The following is a 22,069-nucleotide window of genomic DNA, read 5'->3' on the forward strand; positions in this document are numbered from 1 at the left end:
CGCACTTTATAGATTCTACATTGCTAACGGTAATCATTCCAAACTTACACCATATTATATGTATTATTTAAAAATCAAGGAGTTACAAAACTGCATATCCCAACATAAATTCCAAAAAATTTGATTAAATTTTTTGAGATTTCGTCCATTTTTTTCAAGTTTTTCAAAAAGTTTAGCGCTATGATTTGTACTGTTTTTCTACAGATACATATGAAGCATATTTTTATGATACATTATCAAAAAAATTACTATTGCAAAGAAATAGCTGTACCGATTTTCAGGGGTACTCACTGTATGCACAATAGGGAAATGCTAAAATGCTGGAAATATTTTTGGGGATGCTAAAAAGCTAGGGCCAACTTTATTTTTAGGTACATCAGAGTAGCATCGGTTTAGCGCCATGCTCAACCAAGAACATACTTTTTGGCAAACTTCTGTTGCTTTACAAAAAAACAAAACCCGACTCTAACTCGACTCGATTTTTACATAATTTAAGTATGCTCTAACTTATTTAGAGCAGAGTTTAACTTGCCTATAATTGTGCGTAATTGTCTACATATTAAATTTTCAAAGTCCACTTTAAGCAGAATATTTATTTTAATCGTATGCACTTGAGTAATTTTTAAATAAAATTCTAGTGGAAACTGAATTTATGCCTACAACTATGACTTTATATACTAAGAAAACCCGCAAAATTTACTTTTATAAAGTTAAAGCTGATCACAGCTTATTTATCTGCTTTTAGGCGCTACCCCCTTTAACACTTTATATACAAATATATATGATAATATATTTTTTTTATAATAAAAAATCATATTTTATATGCAACAAAAATGCTTGTAGCCTTCTTTAAATACCTTGTTAGTCAATTCATGCTTAAAAAAATACAAATAAAAAAATGCAATTAAAGAGAAAAAATACAATTAAAAAAAAATACAAATAAAAATAAGGAACCAAATATAGAAGCGAAGAAATTTATAGTATAAGTATAAAACGATATGCAGCTAAAATCTGAATCTAAGATACAATTACCCGCCAATGGAAAAGGAAGTAAAAAATACTAATAGCACTTAATAAAAAAGATATGGAATTTGAAAAATTAACTACTTCTATCAGAAGGTAAAAATTGTTGGCTTATAAACATAAAAAAAAAATAAAGCTGACTTTGAGTAAGTAAAAACTTGCTAATTTTAATTTAATTATTTTTATGATTAACTGTTACCACAACTGATACCGTTAATTTCAGTTATAAATAATTTCAAGTTATATGCACAATAAACAAAGCCAAAATTTCCAAAATTTAACTTAAATTCAAACGTTCTTACTGCTGTAAAAGCCCATAAATAAATAATGCAGTTAACTAAACGCAAAGGGAAATGTGCATAAATTAAAGATAAATATAAACTTACGTACGCATATCGAAATATGGATATTTTTGCAAGTTTTTTTTAAGTATTTAAAGTAAGAAATAACTTGAAGTGAGATCTCCCTACGCGATGAATAAAAGAGTACTCCTTTAGGCATGAGTTTCGACCAATGAAAGATATTTTTCCATTCTGTACACAGATGTTAATCATTGGGAGCAAAAGAGGCGGGCTCAAGTAAGTGTGAACCCAATTGAACTTAAGCGATGAATAAAAAATTACGCCTTTGACATGATTTTTGAGCAATGGAAGAAATTTCTAGGTTTTTTTTTTTTTAAATTCAATAATAGAAAGAGAATTTCGTTCGTTTTAAAAAAGAATTTGGTTAAATTGTGTCTGAATCAAATCAATGTCAAATCAAAAATTACCAATTGTTTATATGGGAGGTTTGCGTGAATATTCTCCAAAACTCCTTCATTGCTCGAATGGGAGGTGAAAGGGAGTTTTTCTATTTCTCGTTCTCATAGAACCGACGCAAAAAGCGAGTATACAAAAGGGCATGCGTATACACAGAAATATAGGGAGTAATGCCGTATTTGCAAGGAAATGCTACCGAACGTTGATTCCTGGTTATATTTACACATATGAAAGGTGTTTAAGCTTCAAGGGCCGGTGTTGATTTTGAATAAAATACAATTTTTTTAGGAAATCATTGTCATTTCTCTTTATTATGATAACATTGGTATGGCTCAATTACAACGGCCATCAAATTTTTCGCGCAAAAGAGCCATTGTTTCGTTAGCTGTGTGACAAGTGGCACCGTCCTGTTGAAACCACATATCGTCCACATCCATATCTTCCAATTCGGGCCATAAAAAGTTCGTTACCATCTCACGATAGCGTACACTATTCACAGTAACTGCCTGACCGGCCTCATTTTGGAAAAAATACGGTCCAATGATGCCGCCGGCCCATAAACCGTACCAAACAGTTACTCTTTGTGGGTGCATTGGTTTTTCGGCAGTCACTCTTGGATTATCATTCGCCCAAATGCGGCAATTCTGCTTATTGGCGAATCCATTGAGGTGAAAATGTGCCTCATTACTGAAGACGATTTTCTTCGAAAATTGGCCATTTCCTGCCGCCATTCTGAAATGGTCAAGAGACTTTAGGTTTACAAAAACTGTAAGTGCAGCTTAATGAACAAAAAACGTTGAAATCAAACAAAAATCAAATTTTCAAAACCTAAATAAAATTAAAAAAAAAATCACTGCTATATCGATAGAGTATTCAATTATTAATTTTCAGTATTAATTAATTTATTTTTATTTAGAAGTGGACGCACATCTAGTTATTATTTCGTTAGTTGACAGTTTTACGGGATTTTGTTTATGTAAATCCATCCCATGAGCCCAACTGCCTAGTGGCAAAATTGGCAATTTAAGCGGCAATACGCAAAGTAGCAATTAGCTGCTACAAAACCCCATTTGTTCAACTAACAAGGCAAACAAATTAATAAATTATTAACTATTACCCAGCTGCCCTTTAATAAATAACCAAAATATCGATATCGTATGTTATTTTGGCAAATAGTCAGCAAATTATCAGCAATTTTAATTTTTTAACTTTCGCCAAAGCCTTCAGATTGTTTATTGTTGTAGTTGAAAAAGAACAATCACTTGCCATCAACCTTTTCAGAAAGCTACATTGAGTGACAGTACTCCGTGAAAGCTATACATAAATCCTTTTTGGTAGCATGAATTCGACTATCGTGCTAACCATTTACTTATAATTTATGAATTTGTTATTGGTTTATCGCTTTCTTAACCCTTTCGGTACGGAAAGCCGCTAACGGAAATACAAATTATTTTATATGTTTAATAGTTGCAATGGGTGAAATAAAAGTCTTTTGTCCCATCAAAATTGTAGGTATCTTCAAACATTGCCGGGACATATAAGTCCCGTTCGGACCGAAAGGGTTAAATTAAACAATCCAAAATTTTTGCAAGCAAATTCAAAAAAAAAAAAAAACATTTCGATACAAAACCAACATTTTATTGCATTTTATTGTAGTTGTTGTAGCAGCGTCTCGGTAATCAACGAAATCGTCAGACGAGGGTTTCAGTAAATGAGTTGTTCCAACAAAAAAAAACGTTACTTACATGTCTGTGTTTTAAGGTGGCATGAGAAGAGGAGCTTAGTTTTTTCGCCCATTGAATGCGCTGCGTGTTAGTATCCGAAAGAGACACATTCGTCTAATAAGGTTCCTGTAGTAAACCAAAGAACGCTCTTACCATTTACGCCATGAAATTAAGAATATTCTATCTTTCTTCTATATCCACTATCTTTTCTAGGCTAGTGAAAAAGCGTAGCCGCCAAGTGCCATCCAGAAAGCACGCCAAAATATCTACCCACAAACGTTTCCATGACAGTCGGTTCTACGTTACCGAAACGACCCGGATTTATATCCGGCCAAGAACTGTCACTCCAGCAGCATTCCCCGTATGTAAGTATGGGGAATGTTTATGCTGCTACAACAACAACATCTACCCACAAACGTTAGAGTTATGATTGCTATCCTTGGCAGATTAAAATACCGGGTGAACGGCAAGTAATCAAGTCTCTCAACCAAATACACTTTTATAGGTTATGCAATACTACAGTTAATTCACCGATTTTCATTTTTTTTTTATTTCTATGCAACACTAAAATATTTTATGTGCGATTGTTAAAATGAATGTCGAAGTCTGTTAATGAATACTACACATTAGACCGGGTCGATTTGTGGGGAGGCAAAAAAAAATCGCCCATTGCTCTGTGAAAATCATATTCTAGGAATCAAAATAAGAAACTTTGCCGAAGGAACCATACCTCTAAAACGAATTCTGATGTCCCCCAATTTGGGTCGAACTTTTAGTGTATTTTGTGGGGAGGCAAAAAAAATCGCCCATTACTCTGGGAAAATCATATTCTAGGGATCAAAATAAGACACTTTGCCGAAGGAACCATACCGATAAAACGATGATGTCCCCCAATTTGGCTCGAACTTTTTAGTTTCTTTTCTCATGTAAAGGCCAAAAATGGTGATATTTTGAAATGATTGTATGGGGAACCCCTCACGGGAGTTCCAGGGGGTGTGCCACTGGCATGGGTGGATCGGCCGTCCAAAGTTAGTGGGGGGCCGTCATACATTTGGACTCGATTGGAGCACTCTAAATGGGTCAAAGTGGGATTTTTCGTTCGACCCAAATTGGGGGACATCAGAATTCGTTTAGAGGTATGGTTCCTGCGGCAAAGTTTCTTATTTTGATCCCTATAATACGATTTTCACAGAGCAATGAGCGATTTTTAAATCGACCAGCCCTACTACACATATATGTACATATTTATATCGACTTTACCAGGCTTAGCTGTAGGTTATATCATAAAGACTCGCGATTACTCCATTCCCATTTGGAAATGATGTGCTAAGGGAGATCTCCATAAAGCAAAAAAAAAGGTTTAGATACATATCGATCATTTGTTGCAAGAGTGCTATAATAAAAAAAACAAATGAAATAAAAAATTTGTACAGTAAAATATACATAACACTTTGTTATGCGATGTAAAGAATACATTACTTGAAAATATGTATTTACATACTTTTACTTAGGCATTGCAAACTGAAAGGTTTAAATCCGGTTCTCTCAACATTTTGGATTTTTTGATTATGACACTCTTGCAGTAAAGGTGCGATGTGTACTTGGCAATATTTCAGTTACAAATTTTGATGCTCAAAAATATGCTTCAAAATGAAGTAATTCAAATCTTTCTCATAATAATTAGCACTAATTTGATATAACCTAGTCACTAAAAACTGACAAAAATATGTAGATGGCAGTGTCGCTAATCAATTTTTAAGCGCAGTGCCACTGCAAAAAAACAAACATTGTATAAACATAATAAATGTTTATCAAACATTGTACATAATTACAAATGTACATATCTGCTCGTATGTACCATGCATGAATTAGGCTTATAACCACACACTTTATTCAATTCCGTTTAGGTAAACAAAAAGACTTGCAGAAAATTTACAAGAAGTCAGCTGCATACACAAATATGCACTTAATACGCAATATGCAAGTAATTTGCAAAAATAATGTGCATTGTAAAAATTACTAAAAATATCTAAATAAAGTACCAAAAAAATGTATCTAATAAAATATAAAATGAACTACCTAGAAGCAAAATGTATTTTTATGTAAACGCTTTGCCTTAAAATTTAAAATTACTTACAATACAAAAATTAATAAAAATAAATTCATTTAAAATGCATACGTGTACGATTGTTTGATTTTTAATTATTCAAGTGCGCATAGCGGTAAGTAACAGACCATATTAAACTGACCCATGTGATTATTAAAAAAATATGGAAAAAGAAACATTTTTTTGTGTTTCATTGTGAAAAACATTTAATTTAGTTCAAGGAGATTCGTTTACATCACTTTTTGAATATGATATCGCGCAAGTGGTCGCCCTCGTATAGCGTAATGTGCCCGTTTTTCGGCGTTTTCCATAGTTTTGGCCAGCGTCTCGGCCGATATGGCGGCTATTTCCCGTCGGATATTGGCCTTAAGTGCGCCTAGTGTCTTTGGCTTGTTGACGTAAACCTTAGATTTCAAATAGCCCCAAAGAAAAAAGTCCGGTGGCGTCAAATCCGGTGATCGTGGCGGCCAGTCAAAATCGCCGCTTTTTGATATCAAACGGCCAGGGAACAAAGTCTTCAATAAGTTGACGGTGGCTCGTGCTGTGTGTGGTGGTGCGCCATCTTGCTGAAACCAGAAGTGCTCCATACCATTTTCACGAACAATCGGCATCACAAAATCGGTTATCATGGCCCGATAACGCTCTTGATTGACGGTCAATGGTTGGTGTTGACCATTTTCAAAGAAGAACGGCCCAATGACCATATCAGCGCAAATGCCACACCAGACTGTAACTTTTTGGTCGTGGAGAGGTACCTCTTCAATAATTTGAGGGTTTTCAGTGGCGTAGAAACGGCAATTTTGCTTATTTACGGTTCCGTTCAAGGAGAAATGGGCCTCATCACTCATAATGATTTGATGCCAAAAATCCTCATCAGTTTGGGCCATTCGGACGACAAAATTGGCATATTCCAAGCGACGAGGCTTATCGGCCGGCAACAGTTGTTGATTTAGTTGTATTTTGTACGGGAATATCCCCAAATCCAAACGAATGCGTCGTAGAGTGGTCCGAGGGATGTCCAACTGAGCAGAACGACGATTACCTGACGTTCGCGGCGATGACTCGATACTGGCTCGTACGGCCGCGATATTTTCGTTAGATCGTCTTGGCCGCTTTTTATTTGGACGTCGGGTATTAGCCACAGTGCCGGAAGACAAAAATCTTTTGTGCATTTGCTTGATTGCGTTCTTTGACGGCGCACTTTTCACTTTATTTTTTTTTCTCCACGCACTTTGCGTTTTTACAATCGAGAAGGAATTTTGAATGTACAGCTGAACAATTTCAGCGCGTTCTATTGGGGTGTACTGTTCCATAGTAAAAATCTGCTTTTGATCTGAAATTACAGTAAAAAGTTATAGGGTTACTCAATGGGTCAGTTTAATATGGCCAACCCTGTATATGTATAATTGGCGCGTATACCTTTTTTGGGTGTTTGGCCGAGCTCCTCATCCTATTTGTGGTGTGCGTCTTGATGTTATTCCACAAATGGAGGGACCCACAGTTTCAAGCCGACTCCGAACGGCAAATACTTTTATGAGGAGCTTTTTCATGGCAGAAATACAAGAGGTTTGCCATTGTCTGTAGAGGGGCTACCGCTATTAGAAAAATGTTTTTCTTTAATTTTGGTGTTTCACCGAGATTTGAACCTACGTTCTCTCTGTGAATCCCGAATGGTTGTCACGAACCAACCCAATCGGCTACGGCTGCCGCCAAGTAAAAGAATTATTAAACCATTTGATTTGCCTGACGGTTTACAGTTTTTTTAGTACATCAAGCCCTGTCAGTACGGAGGATTCGCCGATCGTTATCGCCATTCTCATCTAACGATAGGCCCAGGAAAATGCTATTTCGACGTGTTGGGCACAAAGGGAGAGGTGTGTTAGATGAGTGGATTCAAGTGGGTATATGAATATATGGTTAGTATCGCACGTGCTACCTCCACATATCGTATTTACCGGGGTTTTTAAGCTGTATGAGAACTCGATATCGATAACTATGGTTTGACAGCTGAGATTTGCCATTTCGTAAACATTTCTGTTCGGAAAGGTATCACACGAACTACACGACAAATCACGCTTGCTAATAAGAATAACTATGGTCTCAGTAAGGAAATGTGTAACAGAGACCTCTCTCGCCCGATAAAACTAACACTCTACAAGGCACTCATCTTACCCGTGCAACTGTACGGCGCTGAAGCATGGGTTGTGTCGCAGACTGATGCAGCCGGGATATTCGAGAGAAAGATACTTCGGTCCTCTTCGTGTAGCCAATAACTTCTACCGCCGAATGAACTACGAGCTGTGTTCTACGACGATGTGGACATAGTGAAGCGCATCAATACTCAGCACTTGCGCTGGCTGCACGCACAAGCAAAGAAGGTTTTCGGATTGCATGTTTGAGCACAACGACATAGGGAAAGACCATGCCTCCGAAGGACCAAGTACAGGGAGCCTTATCATTGATTGGTGTAACAAATTGGAAAAGGCGCGCGCAAAGCAAAGACGCCTGGCGAGACATGTTGTAGTCGGCCTTAATCAGTAAACAGGTTATGATCCTTGATCAGCTCATATAAGGAAGTAAGTTATAGGAAATCATTTAAAGCCAGAACAACGTTTCCAAATAGTGGAAATTTACTAAGAAAAAAAATTAAATACATCTATTGGGGAAGTTCATGGAGCACATGGAGTACGATTATGACCCTTATTTCTTTCGAAATGAGTAAGAAGCTGACGTTACGGTGAATGGCAAGCGCTATCGAGTCATGCTGACTAAATTTTTGTTTGAAAAACTTGATCAGCTAAATATCGACATTTGTTTTCAACAAGACGGCCCAACTTGCCATACAGCGCGCTCAACACTCGATTTATTACAATGTTCAAGCTACTATTGACGCCATACGTCCAGATTTATCGGAAATAGTCAAAAATTAGTTAAAAACTAGACTGTTCGAATGGACCATGTATCTCGTAGTCGGAGCGCACATATATCGCACATATAAGTTCTCAAGCTCTTCAAAAAAACATCCGACACATTGGGTATGCCGGGGCTAATTCTGGAAAGTAGGAGTTTAACCTGTTCCAATATCTAAAAGGTACTTGAGTCAAAGTTACGCGAGTTCCACAAGGCAGCTGAAGGAAGCTCTCTGTCTGCGATGGGTCGTGGTTGGACTGTGATTATTTACATTTTGGATGGCTTACGTTTCGGACATCATGTCATATAACCAAATTAATAATGTCATACGGCGTAAGTAATAATGTCTTTAAGTATCTAAGACGACTTTCCTGGTATCCCTGTACTTATTATTAAATTAATTCTTCACCTCAGAAATGCTGTGATAGGGTAATCGAAGTAATACTTTTAATTCGAAAAATGTTACCATCGGCACAGCGTCTTCAACAATATATGAAAGCCCGTGAAAAATTATTAGAGTTTGATTAGAAGTGAATAGCCATTCTGCATAAACCTCAACACATACCCACACCGAAATTTTTCAAAACAACTAGTTTGGGATTCAAGAAGTTGTATCTTGAGAAAAAATTAATGTCATATAAAATTTTATTCTAAGAAAAATACAAAAATATATTGTTTATTTAAAACTAACATAAACTTAGAAAAACGTTGCTCCATAAATAAAATATTAACGAAAATCATACGAACTGGTTTCATTTTTTCTAACAAAGCAATCTATGATTTCGATCATTTGAAACTCAACTTATTTGGTCATTGCAAGTCTTGCTTTCGCGTTACTAACATACATCAAAATACGGTCAAACAGTGAATCGAAGTCGCCGACCTCATACTGGAAGACCTCGCAAGTTGACCATCAGTGATTAACGCCATATAATAAGAAAAATAAAAGAGAGTAGAAGTTCTTGAAGAGATTAATAAAGAAATCCATTCGAAAGCAGTTCACAGGGCATTGAAACGTGCCGGGTATAGCTCGCAAATTGCTCGAGGGAAAGTCAATCAAAATAAAAGGAGTTCGTAAAGGAGTATAAAAATAAGCCACTTGATTTATGGAGCTCTTCAAGTGGAAAAAAACTACGGGTTAAGAGTTTCTCATGAAACTTTTCGAAAAGTGTTGTAAAAAACAAATATTTTTCAAAAGTGGCTAGGATAAAATCCCTGTTATCAGCACAAAACGTTGATAAAAGATTGCGACTTGCCACCGAGCACATATCACTTCCCACAGGAAACTGGGATGACGCTATTTTCTCAGATGAGACGAAAATGATGCTCTACTACCATGATGGACCCCAGAGAGTTTGGTTTAAGCCTCTCACAGCACTACAAAACAAAAATATTATCCCTACCGTAAACTTTGGAAAACTCTCAGTAATGGTTTGGGGTTGTATATCAACAAAGGGAGCGGATGAAATCAAAATTTTAGACGAAATAACGACCAAGGAAGTACATCTTGATACTTAAAAAAACGAATTGACTTCCAGTATTAGAAAATTCGGCTTTATTGACCCGGAAAATTCGAACAAATTTAAATACAAATACTATCAAGATAATAATCCCAAACATAAATCTTATTTATGCAAGTTCTGGTTACTCTACAACTACCAAAGTTATTGATACTCCCGCCCAAAGTCCCGACATTAACCCAATCGAAAATTTGTGGGTTTATTTAAAAAGAAAAGTAGGAAAAAGATCGCCAACTAATAAAACTGAATTAATAAGATTCATCAGAGAAGAGTGGGAAAAAATACCATTGGAATATGATATTCCGAAACTAATTAAATCAATGCGAAGTCGTCTTCAAGCGGTAATTGATGCCCAAGGAGGACATACAAAATTTTAACCCCAAAAGACCAAAAATTCCACCAAACTTGATTTTCAACCAACTGTGCAAACACTTCTTTGACAGCAGAAAAATTGAACTGTTTTTATGTTTTAGTATACATATACATATTAGCATCTTATTATCGCCCTAGAATTTTTTTTTTTTATAATATTTAATATATTGGAAAACATGGATACATGATTTTGAAATTGTAAAAGAAAGTTTTGTTCAAAATGATTTTGTAAATGGTGTTGTAATCGGTGACCTTAATGTACGAATTGGAGACTTACAAGTAAATATGGACGAAATCTTACTAAATGATATTGTAGGAGGAAAAGCAGATAGGAATTCAAGAGACAAAAAAATCAATAGAGGTGGGAGGCAGTTCATAGAGTTCTGTATAAATAATGGTCTAATAGTGTTGAATGGCATGTTAAGTAGTGATGTTGAGGGAAAATTTACTTATGTTAGTAATATAGGTGAATCTGTAAATGATATAATTATGTGCAATATCTCGGGACATATTGAAACATGCGTCTGATTTTATAGTGGACAATAAAACATGGTCTGATCACATGCCTATTATTTTAAAAATGCAATTGCCTGCAAGAAAATCAGCTTCAATATGCAAGGCGAACTTGTTACCAAAAATTGTTTGGAATGAATTACGAGCAGAATTGTATAACAAGAAACTTATTAGCAACCTACAGAAAAAGAAATATGTAAAAAAAGAGCTAGATCTTGAAGATTTAACTGAATTAATTAGAATATCAACTTCACAGAGGCGAAATAAAGAAAGATTAAGAAAAAAAATCGGAATGGTTTACCTGGAAATGTCAGCCAGCTAGAAAGACGTCATTAAAACAACTGAGAATTTATAACAAAACTTTGAGTGGAAGTGATAAAAAGAAATATATTCAGGCAAATAGAAAATACAAGAAACTGTGTGAAGAGAGCAAGAAGAGTTACTATGACAATCTTGAACTCAGAATAAATGAGGTTAATAACAGTAAGGATTGGTGGAAGATGGTCAACGTCCTTCGGTGTTCAGTTACAGAATCTTGTCTAGAGGTATCGCCAGCAATATTCATGCACTACTTTCAAACATTATTAAATCCAACTCGCTGTGCACCATGTATACAATATGTGGCAAATTTAGTAAGGGATGATTGTCTAGACAGACCAATCTCAATAGATGAAATCAGATTGATGTTACAAAAAACGAAATGTGGAAAAGCTCCAGGCTCAGACAAGGTTCCATATGAGTTTTTTAAAAATGGCGATGACCGGTTTCTTGTTGAGTTGGCAAACGTTTTTAATAGGCTATATAATATGGGCCAAGTATCTGAATGTTTCGAAACAAGTCTGATATATCCGCTCTTTAAAAAAGGCGATAGGAAATCTCCCTCCAATTATAGAGGTATCTCATTCATGAACTGTGTTGCAAAGATAATGATGGGTATTTTAAATGAGCGACTCACAAGCTGGGTAGAAAATAAAAATATTATAACAGAATTTCAAGCAGGTTTCAGAAAGCGACATTCAACTGTAGATAACATATATAACCTAGCAGCAATAGTCCATATTAAGTTTAGGGAGAAGAAAAAAGTGTACGCGTTTTTTGTGGACTTTAAAGCCGCTTTTGATACTGTCCCTAGACAACTATTGCTATACAAGCTTCATGAAATAGGAATCTCCACCAAAATGGCAAACTTTATTGAAAGTTATTACAGAAATACATGTTCGATAGTAAAAGTAGGAGATGAAATGAGTGAAAAATTTAAAATATCGTCAGGAGTAAAGCAAGGGTGCCTGCTTTTTCACCTTTGCTCTTTGCTCTTTACTTGAATGACCGGCACGACTGCTTGGAGGGGGGACTCTTTATAGATGAGTTAAATATCCGTTTGCTATTATATGCTGACGATATTGTCATATTGGCAGATGAGGTTAGTGCCCTTCAAAAAATGATAAGCAACTTATACTTATGGAATATGCAAGTAAACTTATCTAAGTCAGCTATAATGATTTTTCGGAGAGGCGGTAGAATAGCAGAAAAAGAAAAGTGGTTTTTTCACGGCGAAGTTATACCAATAACGAAAGAATATAATTACTTGGGTGTAAAGCTAACATCAAAACTCAGTTTCAAGCAACATATAGAAAATAGAAATGTTCTAGCGAAAAACAGCATAAATGAAACTTGGTGCACATTTCTTAGTAAAAATAAAATTAAGTTGTCGGCAAAATGGAAACTGTTTTTAGCGGTGACTAGAGCAATCCAGAGTTATGCTGCTCAGGTATGGGGAAACTCGTTGTTTGACGAAGTAGACAAAATTCAACTTTATTTTTTAAAAAGGGTACTTCATGTCCCGAGTAATACGCCATCTTATTGCATTCTCTTGGAGACAAATGTTCCAAGTTTTCATTTGTATACACTGCAGCTTCACTTAAAATATATATTCAAAACGTTATTTGAATATGATGATAATAGATTACCCCATATACTATCAAAAAAGATTTTAGAAAAACAGATATTTTGGGTTGAAGAAATTAGTAATCTAGCGCAAAAGTTAAATATAACATGTAACTGGGGCACTTCAAATAAAAGAGAGTGGAATAGAAATATAATTTCAATAATAGAAAATCTTCATGATTCGAATATTCGAACTTTATGGGAAAGGGCACACCAAAGCACCCGATTATATAAGGAATTAGACCATAACAACGCCAGAAGCTATTTAAACGATAATACTGAAATCTATAAAATTATGTGGATTATGAAAGCCAGATGTGATTTAATATACTTGGGAAGCCAAAGGGATTTAAATTGCACTTTATGTATATTAACTTAAATGAATTAGAAGATATCACACATTTCTTAGGAAAATGCCCAATACTTAAAAGAATTCGTCAAAGATTTTTTGGAAAATATAGTTTAAACCGAGATGAAATCATAGACATTTTAAATGGTGATGGCCCTTCTGGATATAATAACTTATTTAAGTTCATCACTGGTGCTATAGAATATAGAAAATTAATTTTAAGCGAATTCAATACATAGTACCATAGTAACATATGTAAAATGTATTATAAGATTTTGTTTTTTCTTTTTTCTTCCGACAAACGACCTAGTGTCACTGTCGTACGTTCTAATGTTAGTGATTAAAAATCAAATGTAATGTTTATTTTAAGAAAGTCGAACAATAAATAATAATAATAATAATAATAATAATAATAATAATATATTGGAAAACATGCATCTTTTGATTTTTTCTTTTTTTATTTTCAAAGGTTTTTTTGACAAACGGCAAGCGTGGGTAATCTTGTATTTTTTGATGGTATTATGGATAAATCACTTTACATTAATATTTTAGAGTAAACTTTCATGAAAGTGTGCAAAAACCCACGATGTGCGTAGGATCATACATCATGTTCCTCAGATTCTTCCAACACTACCACAGTCTGCAGACTTGAATCCCATCCAACATTTGCGAGATGAACTCGGTAGGCGTGTCGCTAAAATTAACATAACTAGCAAAACCCAACTAAAGGAGGAACTCCAACAGGAATGGCGGAATTTGAGTTAAAATGTGGCTAATGAAATTAGTTAACTCTATGCCAAATAGACTTAATAAAGTCATTAGGCAAAAAGGAAAGCCTACTAAATATTAAAATTTCATTGAACTTAATATTTTATTTTTGAAATGGAATTGTTTGAATAATTTTGTCCCTTGTTAATTTTGTCTTTTCTTAAGTTTAGGTTAGATTTAAATAAACAATAAATTTGTGTATTTTTCCTAAAAAAACATTTTTAATCAATATACATTAATTGTTTTCCAAGATGCAGCTTATCGAATGAAGAATTAGTGGTTGAGTGAATGATATTGTCCGTGTGTGTATGTATAACCTTGCACCACCATTTGCATGAAACAACTACATTAAGAGAACATGTATGTATATATGTTGAACGAATTCCCGCCAAAACTAAAATGGTAAATTTAAATGTGCAGTTATTGTTAATCTTGCGGCAATTCAACGCATATTTTGAATTGAGTAAGGAGTATACATGAGAATTACCGCGCATGGGTACCTACATCAGAATCTTTGAAGTGGTGCTGCATTTACACAAAATAAGTCCGTTTAAAGCGTGTTATTTTTTTAGGTAAAATATTATTCAGGCCGATTGACAACAAAATACCAAGTTCGTTAACTTTTCATAAATGGGAATGAACTTTGCATCGCGTTAAAATAATTTGTGAACAATTTGTGACTGCATATATTACAAAAAAAGCTGTAACAGCAATATCGAAATACCGCAACGAAAATAAGCAGCAAAAACAGATGTCGACAAAAAAAAAATACATTGATAAGTATGTATGTACATGTGTTTGCGAAACATAGAATATTGAAGGTTTTTTTTCAAGGAAACGGGTTCTCCCATAGCCTATATAAGGTCGATAAACCCCATACTTAATTTTCCACACATGTTATGGATATGAACCTAATTTTCAATTACTTATTCAAAATTGCCATTGCAGTCCAAAGTTATTTAAAGCGTATTGACATTTATATTTTGATGTGTGTGTTTGTATGTAATGCATTACAATGTCTTACCATGATAAACGATAGGCGTGCTGCCAAGAGGCTTCTTACAGAACTTGCGCCTCAAATATATGTTGAGGCGCCAAAGTACATGCAAACGAAAGTTTTTCATCGAGAAAGCGAAAGGTAAAATCAAAAATTACCAAGATTGCAGCACTACGAAAAAGGTTTATTCACCTCACATGCTGGCCCTCTAGCGTCCCTATGCAGACGAAGGATGACCAAACCTCTATAAGCTACCCTCGGCCCGACAAAACAATACGTCGCTGGTTTTATATGTGCAATTATGTCAATTTGTAAAGCTTAATCCTCAGTTAAATAAAAAAAAAGAAGCTAATGTGACTACAGACATGTTGCTTCACTCACATTAAATTCTTTCATTTAAGAAAAATTCTACTTACCCCTTCGGCTGGCGCTACACTTAAATCTCGGATTTTATATTGTTGCTGGAACTTGTGCACTATTTAAATTGTATAAAATATTAATTATATTCCAAACGAAAATATGCAAACACAATATATGTAAACCTTTACTTTCTGGTGTCACAAATATAATGAAATATGAATGCGTTTTGGCTGCTGTTGGCAAAAATGCCGCTCGATTCCGTTGATTCAATATAATAACTATGGTTATCTCTTTCTTAACTTTTGTTTAGCCCCCTAGCAGTTGCTAGGTAAAAACGAGATGACTAGCACAAATTGGATATAATTTTGCGCGCGGCTGCCGGCTGTCAAAAAAATGAACAAGTCACAAAAATTAGATCACAATGAATTAATTTTGGTTGCGCTTGTACCGGATAAGTAACTTTCGTACCTTTGGTTATTTTTTAGAAATAATTTATATACATATTGTATTTTTCTATGTTAAGGGGACAGATACCTGTAAACGGCCATATTTTCATTAAAATTATTTAAAATGAAGAAGTCAATATATATGTATGGTATATTAGTCAATACATAATATATAAGTAAGTCAATATATATTTAATAAATATTTTATTGGAATTATGTCTACAAACCTGTTTTCTTTGCCAGCATCCATTTTGTTGAGTTTTTACTCTCACGTTTTTCTTTACACGCGTAAAAATAATGATCTATTACACAGAAAACACAGGGTTGTATGTCAAAAAGTATAGTTATTATCTAGGATTATTTTTAATCTCAGATTTTGGGAGAGAAATTTTGTATGGGAAATCTCGCTTTTTAATTACGGATTGGGAGTTAAGCACGCAATAGTAGATGATCTACTTATATGTGAACGTATTATTAAACGAATTCCTACGATGAATTAAATGAATAAAACAAGGTTGGATATTTGTTGAACACCTGACCATACTCGCCTAAATGTGTAAAATTTAATTGTAATAAAATTTAGCCACCGTCGCCGTAACCGAATGGATTGGTGCGTGACTATCATTCAAAATTCAGAGTGAACGTAGTTTCAAATCTCGGCAAAACACCAAAATGAAGAAAAAGTTTTTTCTAATAGCGGCCACTCCTCGGTAGGCAACGGCAAACCTCCGAATGTATTTCTGCCATGAAAAAGCTCCTTATAAAAATATTTGCCGTTAGGAGTCGGCTTGAAACTGTCGGTCCCTCCATTTGTAGAACAACATCAAGACACACAACACAAATAAAAGGAGGAGCTCGGCCAAATCATACCAAGCTGATCCCAGAAACGCACACAGCATTGCCTTGCGGTCGAAGCTATTTGGTTTGGCCGTTGTTATTGGCTTGTGGCGGGGCGGACCATACGATCGTTTACGCCATTTTTCATCACCTATCTTCAACCAACAATGCTTGCAATTCGGCGTCCTCAAACTTTTTCGGTGGCCGGCCACGGTCCTCGTTCTCCACGCCAAAATCAACACTACGGAATTTTTCAAACCACCTGAAGCACTGCGCTCTACTTAGAGCATATCCACCATAAGCTTCTATAAGCATTTGATGAGCTTGAGAAGCGTTTTTCTTCAATAGATAACAGAAAATCAACGATGTCCGCAAATGGTAGTTTGAAGGCATGAAATTCGACATATTTAAGAGCAACAAAAATGCATTGTTGTATGAAACGTAACAAACAATGAACTGAATATTATTGACAGATGACAGACGAAAAAAACAAGACATTTGGGAAGGTTTAAAAGTACTCCTAGCGACATCTATGGACTAATAGCTGAAAGTCTCATTTCATATCTACCTGGTTGAAACTGCACACATTTTTTCCATGTAGTATTTTTGTAGCCCGGCATTCGTTAAAATATAGTACATCATTTTAAGCAGCTAAATATTTTGTTTTGAATGAAATACAGAACTTTATTTCGAATAAACATGGTATATAAATATGAATTTACGAAAAGTACATGTTTCAACCGAAAAACCGAGGAGGAAGAGCTTGGCTAAATACCTAAAAAGAGTGTAAGCACCAATTATATACTATATATAAACACTATATATATATACAATATAATATATACATGTATCCATCTACAAAAAATTGGTTTTTCGACCCAGATTCCAGATTGTGAGGGTCAATTAAAAATTCGGATTATAAAGTCGTTTTCTTCTTGAATGAACTTAAAAAAAGTATATTCCAAGTATTTTTTTCTCCCACGGTGTAATATTACAGTGACAATCATAGTTATAGTTTTTATTTTCAAATACTTTTTTTAATAATTCCAAGAGAGCTATTCTTTTTTGTATTGAAAAATAAGGAAAATGGACTTTCTTCCTTGAAAAACAGTGAACTTTGCGATTTCACGCTCTCTAGCGGAGGATTTCGAGCTAAGTAAATACCAAAAATTGTGTTCTTCCTTTTGAATGTATGAATGTTTGTATGAATGTAGAAAAATTTTTACGTAATTTGGTGTTGTCGTTTCGTAATGATGCGCGGACAACGTACAGACATTTGCCTTTATAGTATAGATTCAGAATAAAGGGGATGAAATACATTTCACATAGAGTTATGTACCTATGGGCTTTTTGAGTTGTCAGTAGAGTGTTTCAGTCGCCGAAACAAAGACGATTATATTTTTTAAGAATAAATCGACCCATTGTTTGAATTATGGAAAATTTTTATGCAGACCTTCTAATCCTTAGGATTTCTATAATCGGAAGTGTTTTCTTGGAAAACTACAATATTTAAAAAAATTTATTTAATTTACAAATATTGGAATACAGTGGCCTTAAAATGCAATAAGTTTTATTATTCCGGAGGAAAACCGTACCAATTTTTTCGTATGGCTTATATATGTACTTAAACATATAATATATTTATACATAACAGATTTCCAGACCCCAATCGACTTAATTTTGAATTATTCCGCTCATAGCGCATATTTAACTACCTTTTCAGACAACAGTCCATGAACACAGATTACGCCCTTTGAACTAAAACAGTGAAAAAACCACTACAAAACCGCAATTATTCACGACAATGGATATTGAGTGCATAAAAAATAACATAAATGTGAATGTATATGTAGGCATTATAAGCATATGTATGTGAAACAAACAGAGCGCAGCAAAATGGACAGCAAACGTGCAATCTGTGCGTCGTAACAGAGGAACTAATGTAACGTATAAGCAGGCCATTCACGTACCCATGTTCATGCATAACCGCTATTTGCAATGAACAACAATTTGACAGACAAGGTAATGTTGAAACATTGACATAAAACATAAAAGCCGCATAAATAACCCGCCCAACTAACCTTGCGCTTATATACGTATGCCGGTATTCATATATAGATATAATATGCATATATATAATAGGGTAACCGTGTGAAAAAACTATTTACTTCGGTGTGCCTTCTATGTAATATTGCCATTTCGAAGCACCGCGGTTGACTTATTCTAAGAAGTTCCGTGCATCTGTTTACTAATGTACGTACCAGCGCAGCGATCGATTTGCAAATGGACGTAATATGGAATACGAGTACGCATGCGAACGTTTCACTAGAGCAGTATTTGCATTGATTTTCCACTGATCTGCTGTACATATTTGAAAATAACCCTAAATGTTATGGGAATTCCGATTTTGTGGATTGCTGAACGTAGTCTCGACTATTGTTGAAAACCTTAAGAAAAAAATCAGGGAGAGTGTAGTTGTTTTTCACGAATATCACAAAAAGTTTCTTGCAAAGATTTTGGACAAAAAAATTTAAGTATGCAAAAAGTATTCCGAAAAAAATTGTTTTCCAAAAAAAGAAAAAAATCACAAATGCCAAAAAAAGTTTCCCGCAAACATTTTGGAAAAAAAAAATATTAAAACAAAAATAAAAACTAAGCAAAAAAAATATTTAAAAAAAAATTGTATTCCAAACAAGATGTCTTGCGTTGTTTCATGGATTTAGAGCAATTCTCTGAGCACAATTAATTTTAATATATGTCCTATTTTATTGAGTTTTATTTTCTCTTCTAGTAAAATATGTTTACCCAGGTGTATGGGTATTAGTGCTCACGATGCCGGCATGTGTTTGGCGGTTTCCTCTTCCTGCCTACACAACCTACAACTTCAATTGGAATATACTCCCAGGTTAGTAAAATGATTATTAAATCTACAACGCCTGTTAGAACTCTTGTAGTGATTCTAAAAATATTATTATTTGATTTCTTCGAATTTTAAATCAGTTAGATTAAAACTGCCTATCATTGATTTTGAGTGGCCGCCGTAGCCGAATGGGTTGGTGCGTGATTACCATTCGGAATTCACAGAGAGAACGTGGGTTCGAATCTCGGTGAAACCAAAATTAATAATTAAAAAAACATTTTTCTAATAACGGTCGCCGCTCGGCAGGCAATGGCAAACCTCCGAGTGTATTTCTGCCATGAAAAAGCTCCTCAAGCAGGTCCCTCCATTTGTGGAACAACATCAAGACGCACACCACAAATAGGAGGAGGAGCTCGGCCAAACACTCCAAAAGGGTGTACGCGCCAATTATATATATATATCATTGATTTTGATTGCGATAAACCCGATGGATTGTTCCAGTATAACCTTCGTTGTCTTCTCTCTACTTCTTGCATAAGAGAGGAGTTGTTACCTTTTCTTAAACCACAAAATCCATCCGGGCCTATAAATGAGGATGCTACCGCTTTCCTGGGAAGACCTATATTATATTCTAAAAACAAAAACAATCAAAAATTATTAAAAATTTCCAAAAAGGTTAAAAAACCCTGAGGGCATTTTACTTTAAAAAACTCCGTACTAAAATTTTTAAATTTTATTAATTTTTATTAAATTGTTTTCAAAATTTTTTAGTTTTCTTCTTATTTAATCTAATAAATAAATTTTTAGAAAAATTATGACAAAAATACTTAGATCACTTCGCATAAAATTATTCATTGGTTTAATTTTGATCCAAAACCAATTCAAATGTGAAAGACAGAACGATAAGTAATTATGGTTGTGGGAAACGCTTTGTACTGCTGATGAATGCCCAATGAAATTCATGGATATGGAATTCGGGTGGACAATACCTAATCCTAAGGACAGCTCAGGAGAATCCACCTCATCCTCCAGACAGCTGCAGCAAAAGGGACTCGATATAAAGCAAAGTTTCACTGCAAGGATGTTTTACAAAAAATATTCGGAAGGGACACCCACTATGTTCGAGAGCTGCGGCATTGTTAGCCTTAAAAGAACTTTGCTTACTATATACGAACAACTTTTTCCCCGCCTCTTTTAAAAATTTGTTACACTATGCGCCACAGCAACAAATCACTCACCGGCATAAAACATCAAAAATGCAAGAAGCAATAAAAACTACTGTCATTCAGATACATGTACAAATATAGGGAGGCATGGGCATGTGCCCCCATGTACATATGTGTGATAGGTATATATGTACATATGTAGGTATGTATATTCTTATATGTAATTATTCCCATACAAAAAATTATACATTTATTCGTTGGGAGTTGCTTGCTCGAGCTCTGTGCGTTATATCTGCAGAGTGGGTTTTCGCATGAATTCGCCTTTTTACTTGTTAGCTGTTGTGTATGTACGTGCACGAGTGTGGCCAAAGGTGTATAGCAATAATGTATCAACCTTTTACGAGTACTGATAACCCTACTTCCGGCACTCAGTGGTAGTAAAAATACCATACAATATTTTAATAAACCATAACCGAGCAACACATGACTCAGGATTTTGGGTCCTCATATTTGATGGGTAGTTACATAAAAATATGATTTTTTCTTATTTTTCTTTTAAAAAGATGAAGCGCGTATGTGCTCACACGAAATGGCCGGCAAATTCAGTGCCACCATTTCTATCGATATTTACACATGAAAATAATGCGTGCGAGATGCTGCAGTTGCTTACACAACTATACTTATAATTTTTTGTTTTTCTATTTTGTCCTAAAGTTTTATGAAAATTGTAATCACGCATATCGATTCAAAGGCAATGTCTCTTCAAGAGAATTCATAGAAATTTATTGCATTTTCATAGAATTTGCTAAAGTGTAGTACAGAAAATTTTGTCATGGTATTCACCTCGTGGAAAAGTTCCAAATAAATGTAAGTCTGTCATATATATCGGCAGTTACACTTTTGAGCGTGTGGCGGCGTTCAAATATCTTGGATTTATCATCTCTGCGGGAACGTGGTCTTCTTTTCGCTATACATGGCCCTAGGTTCCTCATTTCTTTCTATGCGAACAAAGCTGAAACTCTTTAAACAATAATTAGGCGTTACTTATGCTTCTGTAACTTTGGAGATGCGTAAGGTGGATCAAGGAAAACTTAACATAATTGATCGAAAAATCCTGCGCCGCATCCTTGGCCCGGTGCGGGCAGATCACGTCAACCATCGCTTATTTTACGAGGATGAGTGCCTATCTAAGCTAAATGACTTCCAAATTGCCGACTACATCAAGCTTCAGCATCTTAAGTGCGCTGCACATGTTCTGAGGATGGCCCCAAATGAAATTGCAAAAACGAGCTACAATGGTAAGCTGTATGTGCCTTATAAAAGAAATCGCGCAAGGGTACCCTGAATTGGCACAGTTAATAATGACGCCAAGATCTTTGGACTGAAAAACAAGAGGATGCCTGCAAAGGATCGAG

General features: G+C 35.0%; 1 protein-coding gene across 3 annotated transcripts in view; it reads right to left on the bottom strand.

Moving 5' to 3' along the window:
* Positions 1–15,577, bottom strand: part of LOC129235958 (protein NASP homolog) — a 35,204-nt gene extending 19,627 nt beyond the window's left edge. For 2 of the 3 annotated variants that reach the window (XR_008581613.1, XM_054870053.1), the window contains exon 1: positions 15,402–15,576. The gene's annotated coding sequence lies outside the window, so the exon portion shown is untranslated. Of the gene's footprint in view, positions 1–15,401 lie in introns of all 3 variants that reach the window. The other variant, XM_054870054.1, reaches the window with a different exon arrangement.
* Between the last annotated feature and the right edge of the window lie 6,492 nt (positions 15,578–22,069).

Source organism: Anastrepha obliqua, chromosome 1, assembly GCF_027943255.1.
Source record: "Anastrepha obliqua isolate idAnaObli1 chromosome 1, idAnaObli1_1.0, whole genome shotgun sequence".
In the NCBI taxonomy this organism is placed as follows: Eukaryota; Metazoa; Arthropoda; class Insecta; order Diptera; family Tephritidae; genus Anastrepha; species Anastrepha obliqua.